This window comes from Neomonachus schauinslandi, chromosome 16, assembly GCF_002201575.2.
Source record: "Neomonachus schauinslandi chromosome 16, ASM220157v2, whole genome shotgun sequence".
Taxonomy (NCBI): domain Eukaryota; kingdom Metazoa; phylum Chordata; class Mammalia; order Carnivora; family Phocidae; genus Neomonachus; species Neomonachus schauinslandi.
In genome coordinates this window covers 14450439-14460356 of record NC_058418.1, presented here as the reverse complement: position 1 = coordinate 14460356, position 9918 = coordinate 14450439, and the positions used below count along the sequence as shown (strand labels likewise).

The window sequence follows — 9918 nt, the reverse complement described above, 5'->3', positions numbered from 1 at the left end:
CCATTGGTCTATACAGTCTGTCTATATGTCTGTCTTTTTACCAGACCATACTGTTTTAATTACTAAGGCTTTGAAATATATTTTGAAATCAGGAAGTGTAATGCCTCCGGTTTTGTTCTTTCCCAAGATTGTTTTGGTTATTTGGAGACTGTTTCCATGTGAGTTTTAGAATTATATTGTAAAAAAGTAGTCCAGTTTCATTCTTTAGTATGTGGCAGTCCAGTTTTCCCAACACCATTCATTGAAGAGACTGTCCTTTACCCACTGTATATTCTTGGCTCCTTTGTTGTAAATTAATTGACCATCTACGTGTAGGTTTATTTCTGGGCTTTCTATTCTGTTCCTTTAATCTATATGTCTCTTTATGCCAATACCTTGTACAGTTTGATTACATAGATTTGTGATATAGTTTGAAGTCAGGAAGTGTGATGCCTTTTTTTCTTAAGATTGTTTTGACTATTTTGTTTCCATACAAATTTTAGGATCATTTGTTCTATTTCTGTGAAAAATACCATTGGAATTTTGTTAGGAATTGCATTGGATCTGTAGATTGCTTTGGGTAGTATAGAAATTTTAAAAATATTAATTCTTCTAGTCCAAGAACATGGAATATCATTCCATTTATTTGCATCTTTTTCATTTTCTTTCATTAATGTCTTACAGTTTTCAGTATATAGGTCTATCACTTCCTTGGTTAAATTTATTCCTAGGTATTTTATCCTTTTTGATAACACTGTAATTGGGATTGTTTTCTTAATTTTTCTGATAATTTGTTATTAATGTATAGAAATGCAAGTGAGTTTTGTATACTTTTGTATATTTTATGACCTGCAACTCTACTGAATTTATTAGTTCTAAAAGTTTTTTTTTTTTTGCTGAACTCTTTAGGGTTTTCTATATATACTCTCATGTTATCTGCAAATAGTGATAGTTTTATTTCTTCTTTTCCAATCAAATGTCTTTTATTTCTTTTTCTTTCCTAATTGCTTTGGCTGGGACTTCCAATATTATATTGAATAAAAGTGGTGAGTGTGGGCATCCTTGTCCCTGATCTTAAAGGAAAAGTTTCCAGCTTTTCACCATTTAGTATGATGTTAGCTGTGGGCTTTATTATGTTGAGGTACATTTCTTCCCTACCTGCTTTGTTGACAGTTTTATCATTAATGGATGTTGACTTTGTCAAAGTGCTGTTCCCGCATCATTGAGATGATCATATGATTTTTGTCCTTAATTTTGTTAATGTGGTGTATTACATTGATTTGTGGATGTTTAATGATCCTTGCATGCCTGGAATAAATCCCACTTGGTCATGGTGTATAACCCTTTTAATATATTGTTGAATTCAGTTTGCTAATACTTTGTTAAAGATTATTACACCTATGTATCTGGTTTTAGTCATGGTAATGCTGGCCTCATAAAATGAGTTCGGAAGAATTTGAGAAGGATTAGTATTAATTTTTCCTGAAATGTTTGGTGGAATTCACTAGTGAAGCCATCTAGTCCTGGACTTTTGTTTGTTGGGAGGTTTTTGATTACTGATTCAATTACCTTACAAGTAATCAGTCTGTTTAGATTCTTCTATTTCCTTATGATTCAATATTGGTAGGTTATATGTTTCTAGGTATTCATCATTTCTTCTAGGTTGTCCTTTTTTTTGGTGTATGATTGTTCACACTAGTCTCTTATAATTCTTTGTATTCCTATGGTATCAGCTGTAATGCCTCCTTTTTTATTCTGATTTTATTTGAGTCCTCTTTTTTTTTCTTGTGTGTGTGTGTGTGTATAGCTAAAGGTTTTATCTTTTGAAAAAACCCAGCTCTTAGTTTCATTGATCTTTTCTGTTGTTTTTGGTCTCTATTTCATTTATTTTCACTCTGATTTTTGTTATTTCCTTCATTCTACTACCTTAGGGCTTCATTTGGTATACTGTATGTCCATTTTCTTTGTTTTAAGATATATTTTTAATTTAATGTACATTCTGCTCAAGTGCATATATACACTCAAAATAGATCATATGCTGGTCTTAAGGTCTTAAAATGTCTTAAGACACTAAGAAGGATTGAAACCATACAGAATATGTTCTTTGGCCACAATGGAATTAAATTTGAAATCATTAAAATATCTAAGGAAACTCCCAGTATTGGAAAATAAATACTACACACAGGAAATTAGAAAATATATAGAAATGAACAATAATGAAAATGTAGTATATAAAAATGTATGTTATGTAGCTAAGATAGTATTTTGAGGGAAATCTATAGTTTAAATGTTTATATTACAAAAGAAGAAAAGTATAAAGTCAACAAACTAAGGTTGTACTGCAAGATTCTAGAAAAAGAAAAGCAAAATAAACCCACAGTTACTGGAAGGAAAGAAAATAAGAAGGATAAAAACAGAAGTTAATGAATTAGAAAACTGACAAATAATAGAGAAAATCAACGGAGCCAAAGCAAAGTTGAAAATATCAGCAAGCTTGATAAACTCTTAGCAAAAATGACCAAGAAAAAATAAAGAAGAAAAACACAAATATCAGAAATAACAGAGGGGGGCACCTGGGTGGCTCAGTTGGTTAAGCAACTGCCTTCGGTTCAGGTCATGATCCTGGAGTCCTGGGATCGAGATCCGCGTTGGGCTCCCTGCTGAGCAGGGAGTATGCTTCTCCCTCTGACCCTCCCCCCTCTTGTGCTCTCTCTCTCATTCTCTCTCTCTCGAATAAATAAATAAAATCTTTAAATAAAAAAGGGAGAAGCAGGCTTCCCTCGGAGCAGGGAGCCCAATGTGGGGCTTGATCCCAGGACCCTGGGACCATGACCTGAGCCGAAGGCAGATGCTTAGCGACTGAGCCACCCAGGTGCTCAAAATAAATAAAATCTTAAAAAAAAAAAAAAAGGAATTACAGAGGGTTTCTAATTACAGATCCTATACAAATTAAGTAATAAAGAATACATGAGTAAATAATAATTAAAGAAAATATTATGAACCCTTTCATACAAGCTAGATGAAATGGATACATTCCTTGAAAGACAGCAACTAGCAAAGATTACTCAAAAAAATATGTAATATGAATGGCTGTATATCTACCATAGAAATTGAATTTATAGTAAAAGTATTGCCCTAACAGTTATAAGTATTGCCCTAACAAACATGGCCCTAATGATTTTATGGATAAGTTCTATCAAGAAATAACACCAATACTACACAAAATCTTTTAGAATTAGCTCCCAACTCACTGCAGGAACCCAACATTAACCCTGCTACTAAAACCAGGAAAAAGGCATTATTAGAAAACTATAGATTTCCCTCATGAACACTAGTGTAAAAATCCTTTTCAAGTACTAACAAATAGAGTCCAGTAATATTTATAAAATACATAGTGCAGCATAATCCAGAGTTTATCCCATGAATACAAATTGGATTAACATTTGAATATCAATTAATGTAATTCAACACATTAACAGATTAAGAAAGCAAAATGATAAGATCACTTGAATAAAGGTATAACATACTTAGACGAAATCAAAACAGAGTCCTCATAAAAATTCTTACCAAGTTAAGAGTAGAGAGGAACTTTCTCTCCAATAAAGGGCACTCAAAATACATAAATAATGTATTCAATAGTAAAATATTGAAGGCTTTCTCATTTAAATCAGAAACAATGGTAGTGATTGATACATTTATAATCTTGATTATGGTAATGGTTTCACAAATATACACATACATCAAGATCTGTCAAGGGGCTCCTTGTTGGCTCAGTTGGTTGGGCATCTGACTGGATTTCTGCTTAGGTCATGATCTCAGGGTCCTGAGATTGACCCCTCTGGCTCTGTATTGGGCATGGAGCCTGCTTAAGATTCTCTCTCTCCGTCTCCCTCTGCCCCACCCCCACAAAATTTGTCAAAATGTATCTTGGGCCTTTGAGGGAAACTTTTCATATAGTATCTCAAAGGAAAGACACCACTACTCTGACTAGTTTTGGGTTCCTTGCAATGCATTCCTATTGCTCCCAACACGCTCACCTGGACACCATCCTGCTTTTCACCCATCCGAGGTTCTCTCCCTTGTTCCAAAAGGGAAATCACTGCTGGCTTTGAAATAGCAAGTCCTGCTCAAAGATATGGGATATTAAAAATGAATATAGTAGGGGCGCCTGGGTGGCTCAGTCATTAAGCGTCTGCCTTCGGCTCAGGTCATGATCCCAGGGTCCTGGGATCGAGCCCCGCATCAGGCTCTGCTCCGTGGGAAGCCTGCTTCTCCCTCTCCCCCTGCTTGTGTTCCCTCTCTCGCTGTGTCTCTCTCTGTCAAATAAATAAATAAAATCTTTAAAAAAAAATGAATATAGTGTCAACTATACTTAAACTACGATGAATGAATGAATGAATGAATGAATTTTTTTTTATTTAGAGTTGGTTTAACCTAAGCAAATTCAGATCTAATTGTTCATCAGAAGAATGATGGAAACAGCAATTCACCATTTGGCAAATACCAGAGTAATAATTGCTGCATGCAGCAATCGTTGATGGAAGCTAAAATATAGCGGAAGGTATCATGAGAAAGAGGACAGATACAGAGTCTTCACAACAAGCTTAATGACTGCAGTGGTAAACTAGTGGCTTTATAGTGCAGAAGTCTGGAGAACACTACTATAACCAACAGATCAAATTAGCGTTACTGGTAATAAGGGACGCCTGGGTGGCACAGTCAGTTAAGTAAATGACTCTTGGTTTCGGCACAGGTTGTGACCTCAGGGTCATGAGATCGAGCCCCATGCCAGGCTCCACACTGAGTGCAGGGTGTGCTTGAGACTCTCCCTCTCCCTCTGCTCCTCCCCTCTGTGCTCTCTCTGTCTCAAATAAATAAGTAAATCTTTAAAAAAAATAGCATTAATAAGTATACAAACATCAACCAAATGGGACTAAAAAAAAAATAAATAGATGGTAGATCTATCAAGATGGTAGGCTTAAAGCCAACCATATCAATAATTCCATTGAACAATGACTTAAACATTCCAAGTGCAGGTGGCTGAATAATTACCCCAAAGATATCAAGTCCTAATCCCTGGAATCTTTAACTATTACCTTATATGGTAACAGAGACTTTGCAATATGATTAAAGATGGTGAGGTGGTGTGAATATATTGGATCATCTGGTAGGCTATAAATACAATCACAAGTATCCTTGGGTCTGTGATGGGAGAAAAGGGGTAGTGCAGAGAGAGATATGAGATAGATCTACAGAAGAGAAGGCCATTTGAAGACTGAGCAGAGAGAGTTTTAAGATGCTAGCCTTGAAGATGGGAATGATGCAGCCACAAGCCAAGGAATTTGCAGCCATCAGAAGTTGGAAGAGGCATGGAATGAATTCTTCCTTACAGTCTGCAGAGGGAGTGCAACCCTGCAAATATCTTGCTTTTGAGATTCTGGCCTAGAATTGTGAGAATAAAACCCCACTGTTTTAAGCCATTTTGTGGTAATTTGTTACAGCAGTCATAGGAAACTAACAGACCAAGAAAAAGGCAGAGATTGTCAGATTGGATTTTAAAAAGGCAAGATCCAACTATGTTCTGCCTACAGAAACAAATCTAAACATAAAGACACAAATAGGATAAAAGTACAAGTATGGAAAGGAACATACGTTGCTAAAACTAATCAAAAGATTGTTTCAAAACTCATAAAACCAAAGTTGGTAACAGTGCAACACCAAATCCAGTTAAGAGTTAGGGATTTCAACATTCCTTTCTTAAGGATTGATAGAACAAGTAGATAGAAAATAAGTAAAGATCTCAAATGCCTGAACAGCATTATCAGTCAACTTGTCCTTGATGTTTGTAGCCCACTCCACCCAAGAAGAAAATACAGTCTTTTCAAGTGTACACAAAACAATTACCAAGATAGATTACAATATGGGTCATAAACAAGGATCACTAAATTTAAAAGGATTCAAGTCATACAAATTATATTCTCTGGTCATAATCATTCAAATTATATTCTCTGGCCACAAAAGGATTAAATTATAAATAAAAAATATAGAGATATCTAGAACACCCCCAAATATTTGGAAAAAAATAATACAATTCTAAATAGCTCATAGGTTAAAAAATTAAAATAAAGATATTAGGGGGCGCCTAGGTGGCAGAGTCGGTTAAGTGTCTGACTCTTGGTTTTGGCTCAGGTCATGATCTCAGGGTCGTGAGATCAAGCCCTGCATCAGGCTCTGTGCTCAGTGGGGAGTCTGCTTCAGACTCTCTCTCTCCCTCTCCTTCTGCCCCTTCTCCCCACACGTGCTCTCTCTCTAAAATAAATAATAAAACAAAAATCTTTAAAATAAGGATGTTAGAATTAGTAATTGAAAGAAAATGAATACAAAAATATTGAAATCTGTAGCTAAAGTTTTTAGAGGAAAATATGTAATTTCTTATAGGTAGATATGTAATTCTAAATGTTTATATTAGAAAAGGAGTAAGGCTCAAATAAGTGAACTCAGCTTTTACAGCAAGATACTAGATTTTTAAAAAGGACAAATAAAAAAATAATTTTAAAAAGGGGCATAGTAGGGGCACCTGACTGGCTCAGTTGCAAGCATGCAACTCTTTACCTCAGGGTTGTGGGTTTGAGCCCCACATTGGGTATAGAGACTACTTAAAAATAAAGTCTTAAAAAAAGGCACAGTAATAAGAAGAAAAGAAATAATAATGATCAAAGCAGAAATCAATGACAGAGAAAAAATTAGAGAAAAAAACCCAAAGTTCATCTTTTGAAAAACTGATAAAGCTCTAACCCACTGGGGAAAAAGAGAAGACACAATTACCATCAGAAAGAAGAAAGATGGCATTACTGCTAATTCTATGGGTATTGAAAGGAGAAAAAAAGTATTTAGAACATACCTATGTTAATAAATTAAAAACTTAGATAAAATGGACAGATTCCTTGAAAAACACAAATTACTAAGGCTCACATACAAAGAAAATGAGGTGATGTCAGTAAGATATTGGAATAGGAGGTTCTAGCTCTTGACCCTCAACAGAAACACTAATTTAACAACTATCCATTCATGAAAATACCTTCATAGGAGCTCCTGAGTCCAGGTGAGAGGTCATAGCACACCAGTGGAACAAAGAAATAAGACAAGACATACTGGAAAGGGTAAGGAGTACAATTTAATTTTATCTACATCACTTCTTCCCGAAATTGGCACAGCACAGAACCAAGAGAAATACTCTTGGTCTACAAGTTCTGCATGGAGTAAACAAAAAATTAAATGAATGCCCAAATTGTCCCAGCCTTTCAGGGTGCTACTTGAGAGGTCTGTTTCTGTCTGTCACACCTCACACAAAACAGAAGAAACTGGCATGGCTAGATCACCTAGCGGGTAACTAGGAACACAGGGCCAGGGGCTCTCAACAACCAGCAGGCAGCCCTCAACAGATGGCCCATGGATGAGCCTGAAGGACATTATGCTCAGTGAATAAGGTAGACACAGGACAAATATTTCATGATACCACTTATGTGAGGAATCTAAAATAGACTTATAGCATAGAGTAGAATGGTGGTCGCCAGGGGCTTGGGGGATAGGGAAATGGGAAGTAATTAGTCAAAGAGTACAAAATTTCAATTATACCAGATAAGTCCTAGAGATCTACTGTACAGCATCGTGCCTGTAGTTAAAAATACTATATTGTATACTTAAAAAGTTGCCAAGAGGGTAGATCTTAGGTTAAGTGCTTTTATCTCTCACACACACACATCATCATCATCGTCGTCATCATCAAGAGGGCAGATCAAGGTGGCCAAGCGGATCGGTGGCAGTGGCCTTGCAGAGATGCAGATTTTTGTGAAGATCCTGACAGGCAAGACCATCACCCTTGAGGTCAAGCCCAATGACACCAGTAAGAATGTCAAAGCCAAAAGCAAGAGGAGGGCATCCCACCTAACTGGCAGTATCTGATTTTTGCCAGCAAACAGCTGAGGATAGCTACACTCTCAGATTACAATATCCAGAAAGAGTCCACTCTGCACTTGGTGCTATACCTGCAGGTTGGCATCATCGAGCCTTCCCTCCACCAGCTTGCCCAGAAATACAACTGCAACAAGATGATCTGCCGCAGATGTGTTATGCTTGCATGCACCCCGGCACTGTCATCTGCTGCAAGAAGTGCAGCCACACCAACCACCTATGCCCCCAAGAAGAAAGCTCAAATGAGGCCCCTCTGCTAGCTCCTCCTTTGCCTGCAGGGTGGCCTCCTGTCTGAGCCCCAAGGCCTTTGGGCCTCAATAAAATTTCTCTTTCATTGACTGGAGCAGTAAAAAAATAAAATAAAGAGGGCAAGAGGAAACTTTTGGCAGTGATGGACATGTTCATGGCATAGACTGGTGTGATGGTTTCACAGGTATAAACTTATATACAAACTTATCAAGTTGCATACATTAAATATGCACAGCTTTGAGCCCTACGTGGGGCTTGAACTCAAGACCTGAGATCAGGACCTGAGCTGAGATCAAGAGTTGGATGCTCAACCAACTGAGCCACCCAGGTGCCTCAAATATGCACAGTTTTTTGTATGTCATTCATACTTTAATAAAATGAGTATTAAAAAGGAAGAAAAGGATCGTCTGAGTAGCTTCATATCTATCAAATTGAATTTGCAATTAAAAAATCTTTCCTTTATTGAAAATCCAAGGACAAATGGCTGGGAAATTTTACTAAACATTTATAGAAGAAATAATACTAATTCTAAAACTAACTCTTCCAGAATGGGAATACATCACAGGTCATTCTATGAGTCAGCATTATCACGATACCAAAATCAGACAAGGACATTATAGGAAAAGACTAGTATCTCTTACGAACACAGTTTCAAAAATTCTAAACAAAATTTTAGCAAATCAAATCCAACAATATATAAAAAGTATAAGAAATCATGATCAAGTGGGTTTTTATTCCAGAAATGTAATGTTAGTTTATAATTCAAAAATTAATAAAATTGTTCCTGGTAACAGAAAAATCAAATTCAATATATTAATTAAAAACGAAGTGCTGATTTCAAAAGATGTAGAAAAAGCACTTGAAAAAATCTAACATACTTTCCTCATATAACTCTAAATAATGAGATGAGGAATACAATGGGATATCCTCAATCTACAAAAAACCTGCAGCTAACATTGTTCATAATGGTGAGTAACTGAATGCTTTCTCCCTAAAATCAGGAACTAGACAAAGATGTCCAGTCTCACCACTTCTAATCAATACTGTAAATACTAACCCATCCAACAGGGCAAAATTAAAAGAAAAAAAAAAAAAAGCAACCAGAACAAAAAGGAAGAATCAGTCTCTCTTCAAAATGGCAAAATCTTCTACAGAGAAAATCCTATTGAATATACAAAAAACTTACTAGCAAGTGAGTTCAGCAAAGTCAATTTTATTTCCTTCCAAATCAATTGTATTCCTAAAACATAACAACAAACAACTGGAAATTAAAACTAAAAAAAAAAAATTTACAGTAGCATCAAATATATAAATTACTAGGTGTAAAAATCTGACCAAAAATGTATAAAATTTGTACAAGAAAACTACAGAACACTGGTTGAAAGAAATTAAATAACACCTAATGGAGATATATACATCATATTCATGGGTTAGATGACATAAATGTTAAGATGTCAATTCTGCCCAAACTGATCTATAGCCAACACAAACCCAATCAAAATTCCAGCAGCCTTCTTGTAGAAATTGGAAAACTCACTCCAAAATTCATATGGAAACAAAAGACTTAGAACACTGAAAACAACTTTGAAAATGAACAAAGTTGGAAGGCTTATATTTCCTGACTTCAAAGTCTAAGTCACAGCAATCTAGACTGTGTTATTGCCTTTGAGACAAATTAATGGAACAAAATACAGAGTCCAGAAATAGGCCCACACATAT

At 35.8% G+C, this 9918-nt stretch overlaps 1 pseudogene; it reads left to right on the top strand.

Annotated features, from left to right (window-relative positions):
• The first annotated feature begins 7815 nt into the window (after nt 1-7815).
• Nucleotides 7816-8245, top strand: LOC110590149 (annotated as a pseudogene).
• Nucleotides 8246-9918: the final 1673 nt, after the last annotated feature.